Here is an 18,723-nt window from a genome sequence, read left to right on the forward strand (position 1 = left end):
CCAAAAATAATGACCTTCAGGTTTAAGAGGAGACTAAGAGATAGGAAGCTGGGGACTTCCATTCTGAGATCTTAAAGAAGATTGAAAGGGAGCGAAACAAAAGAGAATTACCTGAAAACCAGCATAAGATCTTGTTGGTTAAAGATGATTAAACGCGCAGCACCAATTTCTAAAAACTTGCCATATTTCCAGATCTGGCTTGCTGCCTCTGACAAATTATTGCTCAAATACAACCAAAAAGCGTGAGAGAAACAAGAACGATACATTATTTGAATCTAGCAGACTCGTAAAAATTTTGTAAATGCGCACAGGCACCGATATTAATACACGTACGTAAGTTTCTTTTTTCGAAAGAAAATATTTGAATCCAGCACCAAGATGTATTAAGTGTGATTTTTTATTTTAAATTTTGAATTTAACTATTATCAAAAACATTTTTCTTCTTTGCTCGTCTAACTACAAAAATATTTTTCAAATACAAACTTTTTTTTTTTATAAATGCCGAAACCAAATTAATAATTAATAATTCGTTTTATTTTTTTATCTCAACTAATAAAAGCAAATCACCAAAACCAGTTGGAAATTACTCAACAGCTCGTGCAACATTTGGATCCATTGCTTTATAAGAGCCCAACAGAGCAATCCTGAGACAATTATACAGCAGGATGAGGGTAATTTAGCATTTTCGGCCGGATCAGGAGACGGCAGAGGCGGAAGGAGGAAAGAGAGTCTCAGCGCTTTTATAGAGGAGCTGAGGTGCGTCTCCGTGACGCAACCTTTAAATCGCCACAAGAGAGAAGACTCAGAAGTAGAAGAGCCCCTTTTTCTGCACTCTTCCGTTCAGAGAGAATGAAGACCGCCTCAATCTCTAGAAGATCGGAGCGGGACCAGATCCGATGGGCAATCAAAAAGAAAACCTTACCGGATCAGGATACGGCAGAGGCGGAAGGAGGAAAGAGAGTCTCAGCGCTTTTATAGAGGAGCTGAGCTGCGTCTCCGTGACGCAACCTCTAAATCGCCGCAAGAGAGAGGACTCGGAAGTAGAAGAGCCCCATTTTCTGCACTCTTCCCTTCAGAGAGAACGAAGACCGCCTCCAATCTCTAGAAGATCGGAGCGGGACCAGATCTAATGGGCAATCGAAAGAAAACCTTACCGGATCAGGAGACAGAAGAGGCGGAAGGAGGAAAGAGAGTCTCAGCGCTTTTATAGAGGAGCTGAGCTGCCTCTCCGCGACGCAACCTCTAAATCGCCGCGAAAGAGAAGACTCAGAAGTAGAAGAGCCCTATTTTCTGCACTCTTCTGTTCAGAGAGAATGAAGACCGCCTCCAATCTCTAGAAGATCGGAGCGGGACCAGATCTAATGGGCAATCGAAAACAAAACCTTACCGGATCAGGAGACGGCAGAGGCGGAAGGAGGGAAGAGAGTCTCAGCGCTTTTATAGAGGAGCTGAGCTGCGTCTCCGTGACGCAACCTCTAAATCGCCACAAGAGAGAAGACTCGGAAGCAGAAGAGCCCTATTTTATGCACTCTTCCGTTCAGAGAGAATGAAGACCGCCTCCAATCTCTAGAAGATCGGAGCGGGACCAGATCTAATGGGCAATCAGAAGAAAACCTTACCGGATCAGGAGACAGCAGATGCGTAAGGAGGAAAGAGAGTCTCAGCCCTTTTATAGAGGAGCTGAGGTGCGTCTCCGTGACGCAACCTCTGTGCTTTATAAACACGCGGAACCTCAGGGGCAGAAAAAAGGAAACCCAGAGACCGAAGATGAGGAGCGGCAGAGAGAGAAAATTAAAAAGATAAATATTTTTTTTACTGCCTTACTGAGTTTTCCATTAAAAATAATTTTATAAATAATTGTGAAAATATGTTATTATTTATACAATAATAATAACATTTATTCTTAATAAAAATTCATGTAACTTTTGTAATTTTTTATTTTAAATTTATAAAAAAATAAATTTTCAATTTAACTATTATCAAAAACATTTTATATTTTACTCACCCAACTACAAAAATATTTTTTTTAAATACAAATATTATAATAAAAAACCACAACAAAACAAACACCCTTAATTACAATACAATTTTTAATAATTCTTTTTTCTAAAAAATTTATTAAATAATACGCGTATTATTAAAAAAAATTTATATGTTCTATTAAAATTCTTTAAACTGTTATCTAATTTTAAATTATTTATTCTCTTAATCCTTAGAAATAATACTTACAGATTTTTTGCACCACCAAATTTCCTTTCAATTTCTATTCCTTCTCTGGCAAATCCACACAGACAAGTTGTCTGCTCCACCATGCATCTGTACAGTTTCACCGGTTAGGGTTCTGCCAAGAACCTCAGCAAAAAGGACAGTTCCAGTCTCCAACAACAGGCCTTCCCACAAACCACGAACTCCTCCTCTGCATCATTTTTCAAATCAATTTCCTCTCACTTGCAAGAAAATAAATTAAGGCAATTTTACCGACGAACAAAATCAAATCTACTTTCCTGATGTGGCTTCAAAATAAAGAACGACAACCTTTCTCACAAAAGATAAATATTGCATACCTCTCCAGCAAGCAAACTATATGCTAATTGAACGAAAATTATAATACTTCCAGGATGAGAAAAATGATCAAGTTTTATTGACAGAAGTCCCATGAATGTCACTCAGCAAATTAACTAATATCGAAACGATAATACAATAAGAGAATCTGATCTGCTTGCAACAATATTGATCATCCCATTAAACATAATTAAAACAAATAATTGCTCTAATTACACAGAACTGTTAAACGCAAACTTTCAAAAACCAGTTCAAAACCCATAAAGAATGAGGAAACTAATTATCACATTACTAACCTTGCAACCTAAAACTGTAGAGAGTGAGAAAATGGAGAAATTATTTACAAATGGACATGATCAATGCAAAACATAAAACTAATTAGCATGGCCAGAGTAGCGTCGCTCAATGCCGTGTTACTCAAAAAATATTGGCTGCTTCTGTTTCTTGATCTCGTTTTAGCCTATCCTAGCACACTACTAATGGGAAATAGAGGGCATCACAAATTCTATCCCTTGAGAATCAGAAACTTCTGTTGCTTAATGAGCCATATGGGTATCAGACACATTCTGATCTCTCGAGCTCTTAAAAGATAAAATAAGCCATAGTCCAACGTGCGAGTAGGACAAGGTCTATCTCATAAAATCACAGGTCTGATTACCTAGAAATACTACTTGATGGTGTTCTTGAAATTGGAATATGCACTCCTAATAAGAAAGTTTATAAGTTCCTAACTGATTGCATTCTCAATTAAAAGTAGTTATAACTAGACTAAAAATTTTGATCACAACTATTTGATCAAACCAGCGAACAACACTGCAAAAGAGTGATATATTTTTGGAAGCTGGTAAAAATAAATAATAATAAGGATGAAAGTTTTCATTTTAGTTTTAATTAAATTAAGAATGCAGTCAATCGGAAACTTTTGTACATTTGTTAAGAATGCTGTTAACTGGGCATGAATTTTAGTGCCTATATATATAATATATATATATATGGGGTAAAATTTGATTTAATAGCATTAACTGAATAGTATTGTCATATCCCATGTACTCGTGAATAATCTACATATCAATCAGGTAAGGAGAGCTAAAAATAAAGCTAAGCACAAGTTGAAAGTAGAGTGATGACTCCAAAAGTCTTGCAGGATTAATGTAAATACCATGAGAGAAAAATAAGAAAAATCTCATACCACAAGGAGCTTGTGCAAGCCAAGAGGAGCCGTTATGATGTATGATACACCGGGATACTTTTTTGCAGCATCAGCAGCTAAGGAAGGAATATCCTGGGAAACATGCAATTAAATTAACAAGGCATAATTTTAATATTTTTCACAATAACTTGAACAAAATGGTGCAGCCATTAATCAAGCATGTAGATTAAGGTCAAGGGAACAAAGAAAAAATATAATAAGTTACCTAATGACAGTGCCGTCCAGGAAAGAGAAAAAATTGGCAAACCAAATCAACACAATACACATACTAAACTGAATAAATAGCATCAGAGCTAGAGAATTGTGCCCATCATCTTCTCAATACTACCTGGGGGAAAAACATCTAGACAACCAAATATGGGCTTTAAGAAGATGTAGCTATGAGTATCTCAAGTGTGCTTCAAGACCATTTGCAACTTTATAACAGCAGAGAAACAAAGTAGAAAACCAAGTGGTCACAAGTTACAACTTTTCAATTTCTGCACATTTCCTAAAACATAAAATGGTATGATTCACATCCTTTTCAGATCAAACAAGCGAGAAGTACAATTTCTACCTTATGACATAACTAATGATACTTTAATAAATTAAATGCCCTGTTCTTCAGAAAGACCACTGCAGAACATCTGCAGGCTGCCACCATCATGAGAAGAATATAACATAGCACAATATGGGCAATTGTTTTTCCATGAGTTTCTTGTAAAATAAACAGAAAACTAGAGTTTGTACATCTAAAGCAACATCGAAGAATGAACAACCAAAATGATCTGGGCCAAACCGAGTTAAAATTATCAAAATGATACAAACTAAAATTGGGCAGAGTAACATAACTTCTACCAACGCGGATATGATGATTAAATAATGAGATAGAAAATATTAACAAATCAGACTTGGCATGCAGAACACCTGAAACCTGATTCCAACATCAGCGCATGTGAACAAAATTATCAAATGAAAAATCTAAAATCGGGTAGAGTAATATAATTTATACCAATGCGGACATGATAGATTATATAAGGAGGATGAAAAATTTTAACAAATCAGACTAGATCCAAGAAACATATAAACTATTTTCATGAATATACTAACGCCTATATCTATTGCTATTATTAATAAACTTTTCTTTCTTGATAATTTTTATTCTTGTAATTTATTTAGAGTTGTGCAAAAATAAATATTATCAAAACTAAAGTAAAAATTCATAGAGAATTTAAAGTTTTATAAGAAAAACTTATGTATGAGAAATCTTAACATTAATATAAATTTTTTAATCATAACTTGAGAAAAAATAGTTATTATCTAATTATATCAAAAGTTGTTATCAAAATATTTTAAAAAATATTATTTATCTATTTATAATATTCACATTTATAGAGATTATTTACAGCCTAATAGCACCTATTAGGACCGAAAAAAACTTGAGAGAAAGATGAAAAGAAAAAAACAATTTCATATAAAAGACACACATACCTTCAATTAGATCTTAATCAAACCCCTTTGATCATCTTGGTTTTTGTCACCATTGAGATATCAAATTCATCACCTACGTCTATTAAGAAAAGAGTATATATGCAAAAATACAATTTTTTAACAGTATTAAGTAGATATTAAACATCAACTTTAAGCTAAAACAATTAAAAAAAAATACATTTCATCATAATTTCTTCTTGAACTTTTGCAGAAAACTCTTGCAAAAACAACATCATAAAACGGTAAACCTCTTGAGAAAATATTTATCTGTAACTAAAATAAAAGAATTACATAATAACACATCACAAATAAAATGAGAAAAGTATGAGACTCCTTCAAGCAATCCGTTTGACAGAATTCATCATCCACTAACCTATAAACTAATTTTACCATTTCACAATCATCTTTAGCGTATAGAATTTGCGAAGAATACTGTTTTGTAACATTGAAAACTTCAAATTTATACATACAATACAAAAAGAATATAAGATCGACTTGGTTAAGATGGTTATGCACGAGTACTCACGTACATTTGAGTTTAAAAAAGTTACTAGTAAGATAAGCTCAAAGCAGGTATAGTTCTCGTTGAGAAGCTTCTTGACTGATTCTGAGGGTAAGTATCTTGATTCTTTTATTAATATTGGCTCAATGCCAACTATTAAAACATTTGTAGCAACTACTTTCAATAATAAATTTGCAAAAAAAACCTACAATATTAGTTAATAAGGTTGCATTAAAAATTCAAAACAACTCGGTGATGAAGAATAAGGCATAAACAGATACCGTCAAAATATTTTGTTCTTCCCAGTCTTGACTTCCATTGGAAATTGCCTGTTAAAATAACTAATAAGAAAAGATTAACGAAAGAGGAGATGAAAAAATAAATCTTAGAGGAGAGAAAAGAGGAAGAGGAGGAGGAGAGAAGTTAGAAAACTTGAAATTTTCAGCAAAAGTACCCTCAACATGTATCAGTAAAGAAGGTCGAGAAAGAGAAAGAATGGGAGAAGAGCAAAGAGATTTGATAAAGTTAATCACGAATACGAAAATATGATAACCATCAAAGGTTAAAAAAAAAATAATTATTTATACACATAAAATAAGATAATTAACTAATAAAAACTAATATTTTCTTATTTATTAATATTCAATTTTAAAATTTTTATAGCATTTATTTTTAATAATTATTTCATTTTAATTTATTTTCACTCAATAATAATAATATTTTTATAATAAAATATATCATATAACATCATAATTTAAACTAACAATTTCATATCTGTAATACAAAAAAAAACAAAAAAACAAAATAATAAAAACTCCAATAAGGGGAAAGAAAAAAAAATACTCAAATACTGTGGGGTCTTGATCAAGAAAATATATGACAGAAATCAAAACAAAACAGCAATAACACGAAGGAAAATATATAGCAGCAGCGTTAAAAGCATAGCGGTCATCCGCTTCAGTTGACAAAATTCATGTACCTGGGATTGAACAACTTTCTCAATTTGAAGTTTTAGGGTTCATTAGTCCACCGCCTCTGAGTATCATATGCAGAAACGGGTTTGAGGATGAGCTCGGTCGGATTTTGTAAACCAGCTCTTTTAAAGTCTTTTTTAGCGTTAAAAAAAAAACTGTAAACAGCGTAAAAAAAAAATAAAAACTGTCTCGTACAATATATATGATATAAACTATTTATATTATTCTTATTATTTTATTTTATTAACTAACCTTAAAATTAATACATATAAAATAATTTTTAAATTCTTAAAAATTTTAAATATAAAAATAATATTAATGTATTAATATTTTATTAAAAATAAATACCATATTTTAATTTTTATAAAAATTTCCTATTTAAACATTTTAAATTTGAAAATAAAATTTAATTTTAATTTACCTACAAATTTTTTAAAAATGTTTTAAATATTACAATACTTATTAAATATCAATATTTATCTTAAAAATTTTATTATATAAATTAAAATATATTTATAATTCTATATACGATAAATTAACTAATATTTTCCTATTTAATAATACTTGTTCTCTGACAATATTATTCTATTTTTATAATAAAATATATTATTTTAGCTAATATTGTTATCTTATATACATAAAATAAAATAATAAACCTATAAAACAAATATTTTTACATTGATTTAAAATTTAAATTTGCATAACATTTTTAATTAATTCTTATTTATTTTCTGTTAATATTATTTTTCTTTTGTAATAAAATACATACTTTCGAATTACTATACAATCAACAAACACTCCTAAAAATAAATAGTAAAAAATTATAAAAATACGAATTAATAAATCACATAAATATAGAGTAATACATCCTAAAAATATGCAGTCATTATATATTTTCAAAGAAATTAACGAATTAGGAAAGAACATGAACAAAAAGATAAATATGTAACCCACTGCAAATTTCAACCATTAAAGAGGCAATATTGATTGATCATCAATCAGTAAAAAAACTATATGTAACATTTTTTTTCAAAAAAAAAAAAGAAAAACCTACCAACTAAGAAGAAATATGTAAAAGTTTGACCAATAATCTGTTTAGTTCAATAATCCTTGTAACTTTTTAGGAAGAAAAATTTTTAAAAATAAAAGAAAAGGTAAAGATGTTTTTGCTCACATTTGGTTTATCTTAAATCTTTATGGTGACAGGATGATTGGATCAGGCTGAATAGGGGAGGTGCAGAAGGGAAAGAACATATGATTAACATGCAACGAAGGACAACAGATGAAAATAAGAAATCAGGAAAGAAAAAAGGGAAAAAAAAATCCAAAATAATGTCAACTAGGACGAGAATTCTATTAGTTTGGTAAAATTAGTTTTGATGAAAAGTCTCCACTAGATTTCAGTGAAGATAAGGCTTAATAGTTTCAAGATGCGCTTAGCCTTATTAGACCAGCTTAAATTCATATCTCAGCATGTGTGAAGAGCAGAAAACATAATTTAATATATGAGGCAAACACCTCAATTACCACAACTGTTGCAACGGGGTTACCTGAATTACTAGTTGAATGGTCTTGCGTAATTGCCATGGCAGCTGCAACAAAGCTTGAGAAAAAGGAAACCAGAACAAAATCCAGGACATGTTTAGTGGAAATGTGCATCAATCTGACCAAAGAAATTTTCTAGACATGTAATTGCTTTAACATATATATTTCAGACACGAATACCTCATAAGCAATAGATCAATGCAGAATAAAGTTCAGATATCATAAATTATGCTATGTAGTGTTGATCTGGTAAATCAATAGCAAACATCTAGAACCCATAAAAAAAGAAGAAATGTTTAGTTCCTTCCTGGTAAAACAGGTCCTTAGAATCAAAAGTTAAGGACACATCATAGGTTTACCAACATGGTTTCTACTTCCATAATTGCAAGTATCTTAGGAACCTGAAACTACATGTTTAATCTTTTGATAAGAGATAATGCGAGGAGAGGAACTCAAATTTAGGTTTATGCCCGAACTGACTAGCCTGCTAGTGCTTTCGTTATTAGTTCGTTATGGGTGAGGCTTCCAACATTCTGCGGGATTTATTGTAAGTTGTTCAGTAAGGATGCAACTTCACTGAAGAATATATGGTTATTTGGAACATTTTATAGTGAAAAATTACTCTGTTACCATGCATGTCATTCAAGCTGCTTACATTTTGTGCTGCTTCAAGCATATGCCCTTTATCATTCATATGACAGGTCACAGGAATCCTGAAACGTAACTTTAACATCAGCACATGTGAACAAAATTATCAAAATGATAAAAACTAAAACTGGGCAGAGTAATATAACTTCCACCAACGCGGATACAATGATTACATAATATTAACAAATCAGACTTGACATGAAGAACGCCTGAAACCTGATTCCAACATCAGCGCATGTGAATAAAATTATAAAGGGCATATGCTTTAATTAAAAATTCACCAAGCGTGAAGAGTAAAAAACGTAATTTAAAAAATTAAAAATTATAATTAATTATTATTTAAGAATATTATTTTAATTTTAGTAACTTGAGATTTTTATTCTTATTAGGATTTCTAACATTATTAGTGTTAATTTCTCATTTTTATTAAGATTAATATTTTTAATTTTATTAATTTATTATTTTTTAATCTATCTCTAGTTAGAAAAAGATATTTAAAGAAAATAATACAATCGAACACTTAAGTGTGATTCTTAAAACGTCTTAAATATGATGTTTAAAAAACTCTAGGTGCGATGTCTCATTTTATTTCTAAATCCCTGATTAAACAAATCAACATTATTTGTCCTACATAACAAAAATATCAGATGAGGTTGAAATTACTTTTTTGATGTCATCTGAGGCATAATGGCTTGAAACAGCGACGGGGCAAATGCACGGGGGCACAATGCATTATGTACGCGCTCACTGGTGAGTGTGCTGGTGGGCTTGCGTAGAGCACCCAGGTCCATCACTGCTGCACCCAAACAAAGTGCTGATTTTCTGCATGACGTGTGTATATCCCAGCAAATTTATTCCCCTGGGCTCCCTCCTTCCACACCCCAGGTACCTGAAAAATTGTTTCCTGGCAATTTAATTGCCCTTTTCTTTGTTCGGTTTTTTTTTTTTTTTTTCTTTTCTTAATTTTTTTTTGTGGTTTTAATTTTCAGAAGCCTCGAGTAAAAAAAATAACAGAATGAAGAAAAATCTTACCAGCATAGCAGAGATAAAACCCTCTTCTGTCCCCCTCCGCCCCTATAACAAATACAAGAAAAAAGAAGAAGAAAACCAACGCAAATTCGAAAATTTCAAAAATGCTAAAAGAATATAATTGAATGTGACAGCAAGAAATGGGTCACAATAAATGAAGTAAGTTTCTCTTTGATTACAAAAACAAAAAAAATCCTCTCAGTAAATAGCTAACATTAATTAGATCAGCAACTGAATTCCAAGCAGTTACTAATAATGGTCGTTCGTTTTCTCTGTTTCACTATAGTCGAAGAAATGTATCTAACATAAATCTATACAGTCATTACCTAATGTACCACAACAACTAAATAAAAAAAAATCATCTAAGAACCTTCCATTTGCATCTTTGACTAAACTCATTGAACAAAGTCATGCAAATCAACAAATGGATTAACTAAGTTCTCAACATTTCCAGTGAAGAGATTACCTTCTACAGGTGCTGCATGTTAACTTGTGTAAAACCACATAGCCTACCACATTAGATCAGCCATTATGCCAACTTCAACAGAAGAAGTGACAAGCCTGCCGGTGCGCAAAAAACTAAACAGCACTCTTGAGCTATCAGGATTCAAACTAACAATTTCATCTCAATAATACAAAAAGAAAAAACAAAATGATGAGAACTCCGACAAAGAAAAAAAAAAAAAAAAATTCACATACAGTGGTCTTGATCTAAAAAACATATGACAGGAATCAAAACAAAACAACAACCATACAAAAGAGAATAGATAGCAGCATTAACAGCATAGCAGGCTTCCGCTTCGATTGACAAAATTTACGTACCTAGAATTAGGCGACGAAGGCAACAGCCTCTGTCGAGAAAATTCTCGCTTTCTCAATATAAGATTTTATGATTCATGAGTACGTAGCTTCTGTTATATAATAAGGATAAGAGATGGGGGGTCGGCTGCATTTTCCGAGCTTCACTCTTTTAAACAATCCCCTTTATAGTAAAAAAGAAGAAGTTATAAATAGGATTAAAAAAAGCCATCAAATATATATAATATAATTATATTACTGTTATTTTTTTTATTAACAAATAAAACTGAAAATTAATATATAATATTTTCTAAAATAATTTTTAAATTCTCATAAATTTTAAATAAAAAATTTCAAGATGTGTTTTAGTCATATTAGACCAGCTTTAATAACAAAAAATATAATTTAATATATGAACCAAACACCTCAATTGCCACGCCGTTGCAATGAAGTTACCTGAATTACTAGTTAATGGTCTCGAATAATTGCCATGACAGCTGCAACAAAGCTTAAGAAAAAGGAAAACATAACAAAATCCAGGACATGTTTATTAGAAATGTGCATCGATCTGACCAAAAAAATTTTCTAGACATGCGAATAGAATTTGTGATGAATAATAGTGGCAAGATTACACATTTTAGCATTGACAGCTGCCTTTTCTATTGGTACCATGATTTACTAGCAAAAGAAGCAAACTCCAACCCCTATTTTTCTTTTATGCTTATCTATTTTTGTTCTTGGAGTTTCCTGCATTCCCGTACTTGAAAATCTGCATGCAAAAGCAAAATAGTTCTTAATTGATCAAATCACTAAAAAAATCTCAGAGGCTTGTGGCCATCAGGTGGACCAAGAGCCTTGGTTTCCCCAATAGCAACAGATAAATATAGCATATACAGTGTCTCCCAAGATGCATTTGCTCATAATATTTTACTCTCTCTTTAACTCACATCCTTCATTGCCAGGCGGCTGCTACTTGCGACAATTCCTGCACTAATAGTGTCACTAATCATTCTAGTTATTGGCCCACTAGTGAAGTTGAGCACAGTTATAAATGCAGCAACGCCAACAGCTTGTGTATCACACATCTGCGGCCTCGTCATGGCATATGGGCCAATTCCAAATATCCTCTGCACTGTGATCTTCCCTACAAGGGTGTGGCATTTGCATTCCTATCTGTGCCACGATTTTTTGGGTCGGCAACATTATTGTGACATACGCTCTGCCTGCAATGATCAATTCAAAACGCTTAGCAAGCGTCTTCAGCATATATTCGATTGTGTGCTTCATCTCTTGGATCTTTGTGTTCCTGAAAGTCCCAGAAACCAAAGGCATGCCTCTCGAAGTCATTACAGAGTTCTTTGCTGTTGGCACTAGACAAGCTGCAGCTGTCAAGAATGAGTGGTTGAAACAGTTTGTGGGCCGTTTTTCTTTTATTTTCTTTGTACTTTACCGCAGGTATCGATGAGTGCTAAAGGTGTCATACAAGAATACCTTTGCATAGAGCATTGTTGAATAGGAATGGGTGCTAAAGGTGTCATACAAGAAAGGGTCATTGAATTTTTCTCCATGCAAAAAACAACAACAAATAATTTTTTCTGAGTAACGTGTCATAAGTAGTTATCATTATTAATGGGACAAAATTTGAGTAAATATAACTCCAATAAACTTTCGCTCCTAAATAAGAAAGCTGACACACATAAAGAAATTACTTTAATATATATATATTTCAGACCTTAATAACTTAAAAGCAATAGAATAACCCAGAATAAAGTTCGGATAGCGTAAATTCTGTTATATGGTGTTGATCTGGTAAATCAATTTCATATTTTCATATGAGCAAACATCCAGAACCCACCTCCAAAATTGTCAAAAAAAAAAAAACAAAGAAAGGTTCAAATCCGTCCTGGTAAAACAAGGCCTTAGAATCGAAAGTCAAGGGCGCATCATAGGTTTACCAGTATGGTTTCTACTTCCATAATTGCAAGTATCTTTAGCACCTGAAACTACAGGATTAATATTTTGATAAGAGATAATGCAAGTAGAGAAACTCAATTTTAGGTTTATGCCCAAACTGACTAGCCCGCTGGTGCTTTCACCATTAGTTCATTATGGGTTAGGCTTCCGACCTTCTACAGGATTTACTGTAAGTTATTCAGTACGATGCAACTTCAGTGAAGAATGTATATGGTTATTTAGGGCATTTTATAGTGAAAAATTACTCTCTGTTACCATGCATGCCATTCAAGCCGCTTCAAGCTTCCTCTCTACTGCCTCATGCTCAGCCTGAATACGAAATGGAACACCATGCTCCTGATACATATTGTTTTGTGCCAGAGGTCTAATCAATGTCAGCTGCAGTGGTTGCAAAAAAATGATTGGCTGGAATCCATCTGGTTGTATTGGGGTCTACATCAGGAGGTATGGAATCCGCGTCCTTAAGGAACACAGTTGGTCCCTTCCACTGGTATGCTCTAGATCTCCTTTTCTGATGGAAAGCTTGCTGCTGTTGAGTAAGAGTAACTGGAGCTATGCGATACACTTCTCCACACATCTCTACGGTTGAATTTCTCTTACCGACCTTGACCAATGGATTATTAAACGGGAACTCATCTTTGAGAGGATTTTAGCTGTGAGAAAAAGCACCATTTGAAAGGATAAATCAGAATTTATATAACAGGTCATGGGACCAAATTATGACAAAATGGCTAGCAAGCGGAAAACCTGAAACGTGATTGTAACATCAGCACATGTGAACGAAATTATCAAAATAATAAAATTTAAAATTGGGCAGAGTAATATCAACTACCAATGCCGATATGATAATTACCTAATGAGATGAAAAATATTAACAAATCAGACGTGACATGCAGAACACCTGAAACCTGATTCCAGCATCAGATCATGCGAACAAAATTATCAAATGAAAAAGCTAAAATCGAGTAGAGTAATATAAAGGACAAATGCTTAACACGCAATGAAGGACAACAGACAAAAATAAAACATCAAAAAAGGAAAAAAAATTCCAATAATCTAAACTACGACAAGAATTCTACTAGTTTGGTAAAATTAGTTTTGATGAACGGCCGCCCAACCGCCCCGAGATCTATTTATCAACAAAAGATCCCTAGTCATGCACAAAATTTGCAGGATATTCACTGGATCAGTCCGCTTATTAAGAGCCAACGTGGTTGCCATGAACTCCACTGGAATTGGACCACGCTAAATGACTTATTTCCCAAGACGAAAATCCACCAAAATGGAAGTTCAAGCCATAAACTTCCGTTCCAACACTACACAAATTGCAGATACAAATACGGGACGACAACCCTATAAAATAAAACTCGGTAAGAGTAAAAACTCCATTCCTGATGATGTACACGGAGTAAAATCACACTCAGAAGCCACGCAGCCGCACTCGTCGCCTGCATAACCAGCAACGGGAAGAAACCTCATTTGTTCCTTTCAATAACACGTCTCTAGTAAACAACAACAAAGCAGGACCGATTGCCTCTTTTACTATTTTCCAAGAAAGATAAGTTCCACTATTAAATTAAATAAAGTAGGGTCCAAAAACCTTCAATCTGTAGCTCTACACTTAGGAAGGCTTCACCCTCGCTCCAATTTGCTGCACCAAGGAAAAGGTGGCAAAATTAGCATACCCTGTTATCTGTAGCTTTTTAACCGTCTGGCATGTTCTAAACGTTAATTTTGTATAACTACAAATGTTTCTTAAACAAAGTAGCAGCGAGAGAAATATTTTCAAGACAATCCAGGGTAACATAATACTCACATTCCGCGTAGCACACGTTGTTCGTGTAGATAGCCACTGGAACAAACTCCGTTCTTTCCGCTTAAACAAGTTTCCCGCTACGTACCTACAGCAAAGAAAAGTCAGCAACATAATATTGACGCGGTTACGCCAGGCTCCGTAGTTGCCTTGCATGTTAAACGTACCAATCTCTTTTAACCACAGATATTGCTTTAAAAAAAAAAAAAAAAAAGTAAACAGAGAAAAGATCCCACAAGATCTGAAGTTTGGTAAGACTACTACACTTTGGGTCCGATAGACTTCGAAGGTTTAGCTCTCTCAAATAGTTTTCTCGGTCAATTTTTTGAAGACCTACATTAGAACAATGATTAGAACCAAGACAAATTCAGCATACATGCATGCTTTTTTTGAGCTCCAACTGGCCGAGCAACGGGATGAATTTTACTTTTTCCCAGGAAATTTAAAAACCCGTTGCCTAGGAGTCAAAGTACATTTATTTTGAAACAATAAACCAAAGCACTCTCATTTGCGAGAAAAAGAATTCGCCCACTTTTACTGAAGTTCATCAAATTGGCTTCCAAATCAAGATCGAAGGCCTTTCTCAAATAAAATGAATATCTCTTTTAACCGAGCAATCATGTCTTACGCCCGTAGCAATAAAATGATTGAGAAAGCACACTGCCAGTTACGTAGAGAAAGGCTGCCAACTCTCCAAGAGAAAGGGTGTTATCAGAGTTACTTTTCCTTTAAACCAACGTATTCTCAAAAACACTTACTTTGAATCAAGAGTTCAAACCACAACTTTTAGAGTTCCGAAAACCCAGGGCATCAAAAAAGTTTTGCTTTGCTGCAGCAAATCCAAAGTCATTTTCTTTTGCACCAAGGCACACTTATCTTTTAAATAATCGATAGAACACGCCTTCAGTTTCTAAAAAAATTACTTGACCTCCACTTACTTTTCCAACTGCTACAATTTCCCTGTGGGGACACCTGCAGATTTATTTCGAAAGCAAAAGATCAAGAGAAACTTTAATTAAACCAACATAGCAAAGAATAGTTACTTCCAACTAAAAGATCAAGGGACATTTTGCTAGAGAAAGAATTATCCAAGGGACATTTTGCAAAATCTCACATTGCCCCAAAAAATTGAGGAACATTTGCTCAGGGGACCAACAAAAAAAATCGTTTTCAAAAAATAAATGGACAGGCTAGCTTTCGAAAAGATTAATCGAGGCCTTTTACTTTCTGAATACGGGACTCCGAATGATATATTTTCGCAGCAACAGACCATGGGTTTCAAAACCTTCAAAACACATCTCGTATGCCTTACGTAAACTAAATATTGAAAGCAAGTTACCGTGTCAGAAGTGGTGCTGTCACAATATCCTCGAATCTTTGTCAATGCAAGTTTTTCTAAAACTTGGAACTGCGAGAGGGACCCAAGCAGATTTACATTGCCCCAAGAAATCAAAATTCATTTTCTTGTGCATCAAGTCACACATTTATCCATAAATAATGCATAAAAACAGCTTTTAGGTTTTAAAGTATAAATTGAGTCTCCTTTACTTCCCAAACCAGGAAACTTCCAAAACAGGAAACTATTCTTTTGTATATATATTTTTTTAAAAAAACTATTCTTTAACAAAAGCCAAAAAGCTTTAAAACCACGTGCCGAAAAAATATTTACTTGCAATCAAAAGATCCAAACATATTGCTTTCTATGTTCCAACCAACCAAGAGAACAGAGCAATTTTACTCTTCCCCAAAAAACAGAGAAACTTCTGCTTGAATACCGAGGGGCACACTTATTTTAAAAGAATCAGTAAATACAGTGTCGGTTTCAAAATATCGAATCGGGGCACCTCTACAGAGGAAAGACGCTGCAACTAGATTATCGATGTGGCTTCAAAATAAAGAACGGCAACCTCTTCCACGTATAATGAAGATTCCCATAACCTAGCACGAAACTTTTTCTGTCCGCGCTAAAAATAGATTGGGAGAGCATATTGCCACCACTAAGTGAAACGTCGCCTAACTCTCCAAAAGAAAGTGCGTGATCAAAGAAACTCTCACTTTCAAACCGACGCACCCAAACTTTGGCTTGAGATTTTAAGCCACATCTTTTTGAGGCTGTACATCTTGAGGGTTGCAAGCAGTTTCATTTTGCCACAAAAAATCAAGATTCACGTTCTCATGCACCGAGGCACATAAGTTTGTTTTGAAATATCGACAAAAACTTCCACTTTCAAAATGAAATATTGCCTTTCCTAGGACTAAAGGGTAGTTAATATGGAATTGAACCTCTTACATTTTGGACCCAGAATCTCAAATAAAACATTCATTGTGAATGCAAGGGCTGCACAAATAATGTTTTCTACTCAAAGAGACCCGGCCAATTTTGATCCTTCACCAACTATATTTCATAAATGAAGCTTCAAAACACACAGCAACAACCTTTAACGTTCAAAATGAAATATTGCCTGTCCTAGATTTTTGTGGCCTGAAAGGAAGTTAATATGGAATTGAAGCTCTTACATTTTGGACCGAGAATCTCAAATAGAGCATTCATTGCGAATGCACGGGCTGCAGAAATAATGTTTTCTACTCAAGAGACCCGGCCAATAATGATCCTTCACCAACTATATTTCATAAATGAAGCTTCAAAACACATATCAGCAACCTTTAACATTCAAAATGAAATTTTGGCTTTCCTGGTATTTTGGGACTGAAAAGGTAGTTAATATGGAATTGAAGCTCTTACATTTTGGACCGAGAATCTCAAATAAAACATTCATTGTGAATGCAGGGGCTGCACAAATACTGTTTTCTACTCAAGAGACCCGGCCAACAGTGATCCTTCACCGGCTATATTTCATGTATGAAGCTTCAAAACACATATCAACACCCTTTAACTTTCAAAATGAAATATTGGCTTCCCTAGTATTTTGGGACTGAAATGTAGTTAATATGGAATTGAAGCTCTTACATTTTGGACCGAGAATCTCAGATAAAACATTCATCGTGCATGCAAGGGCTGCAGAAATAATGTTTTCTACTCAAGAGACCCGGCCCACAATGATCCTTCACCAACTATATTTCATGAATGAAGCTTCAAAACACATACCAACAACATTTCTCCAATAAACTACATCTGAAAGTTCCAAAAACCGAGCATACATATCTTTTGTAAATGGTTATCAAATACTAGAAAATCCAATTGCAACGTCTAAGAGAGAAAGGGTGCCCATCACGATAGCTTTCACTGCAGAAGCGACACACATAAAACATATTTACTAGGAATCAAAATGCTCAAGACACATTTTCTCACAGTTGGTGCTACCCGGGGGGGGGGGGACCAGGCCAAATTTTTCGTTTTCTCACGAATGGGACATTTTCTTGTTCATAAAGCTCTTTTTTTTTTTAAAAGATTTACAAAACATGCTTTCAGTTTCTGAGCAATAATTCAGGACCGGAACACCATAAAAAATTATTTTCTACCAAAGGAAGCAAGAACCTTAAAACAATGCCCAAAAATATTTACTTGCTGCTAGCAGATCCAAGCACATTCTTTTTAAGTTCCAACTACCCGAAGGACATGGGGAATTCAACTTTCTCCGAAGAAATCGTAAAATTTTCCCTTAAACACGGACGCAAATTTATTTTGAAACAATAAATCAATTTACTCTCACTTTCAATAAAATAAAGTAGGGCACTTTTACCGGGACACAAAATCAATCTAATGTGGCTTCGAAATAAAGAACGACGACCTTTCTCGCATCAGATAAAAATCCCCAGAACACAGCATCCTCGTTTCGTCCCTGCTAAATGCAGATTGGGTAAGTACGAGGCAAGCATCTCATGCATCCTAGAAACCTTTCTCTTGACTACAACAAATGTCAAAAATAATGACCTCCAGCTTTAAGAGAAGACTAAAAGAAGTGGGGCCCGGGGGGCAAGGAAGCTGAGGACTTCCATTCTGAGATATTAAAGACGATTAAAAGGGAGCGGAGCGGAAGAGAATTACCTGAAAACCAACATAAGAACTTGTTGGTAAAGCAAACGCGCAGCATCAATTTCTAAAAAGTTGCCATATTTCCCGATCTGGCCTGCCGCCTCTGACAAATTATTGCTCAAATACAACCATAAAGCGTGAGAGAAATATTATTTGAATCTAGCAGACTTGTAGAAATTTTTGTAATGCGCAGCAGTACCCCTT

General features: G+C 34.0%; 1 protein-coding gene and 1 non-coding gene across 25 annotated transcripts in view; both read right to left on the bottom strand.

Annotated features, from left to right (window-relative positions):
* The window catches only part of LOC148270539 (uncharacterized), a 42,551-nt gene that overhangs the window by 20,367 nt on the left and 3,461 nt on the right, over positions 1 to 18,723 (bottom strand). For 4 of the 24 annotated variants that reach the window (XM_088210374.1, XM_088210363.1, XM_088210370.1 and 1 more), the window contains exon 1: positions 112 to 1,801. The gene's annotated coding sequence lies outside the window, so the exon portion shown is untranslated. Of the gene's footprint in view, positions 1,805 to 2,229; positions 2,417 to 3,751; positions 3,845 to 5,306; positions 5,322 to 5,404; positions 6,874 to 7,716; positions 8,382 to 8,460; positions 8,797 to 8,893; positions 8,977 to 9,574; positions 9,801 to 9,943; positions 9,986 to 10,037; positions 10,923 to 11,194; positions 11,508 to 11,685; positions 14,161 to 14,312; positions 14,364 to 14,528; positions 14,614 to 15,283; positions 17,770 to 18,226; positions 18,326 to 18,531; positions 18,623 to 18,723 lie in introns of those variants that run through there. The other 20 variants (XR_015814217.1, XR_015814213.1, XR_015814216.1 and 17 more) reach the window with 15 other exon arrangements.
* On the bottom strand, positions 8,148 to 8,270 carry LOC148270541 (small nucleolar RNA snoR77). Its single transcript, XR_015816396.1, has one exon. It is a non-coding gene; the product is annotated as a small nucleolar RNA snoR77 (small nucleolar RNA).

This window comes from Carica papaya, chromosome 1 (genome assembly GCF_054855325.1).
Source record: "Carica papaya isolate Zhongbai chromosome 1, ASM5485532v1, whole genome shotgun sequence".
In the NCBI taxonomy this organism is placed as follows: domain Eukaryota; kingdom Viridiplantae; phylum Streptophyta; class Magnoliopsida; order Brassicales; family Caricaceae; genus Carica; species Carica papaya.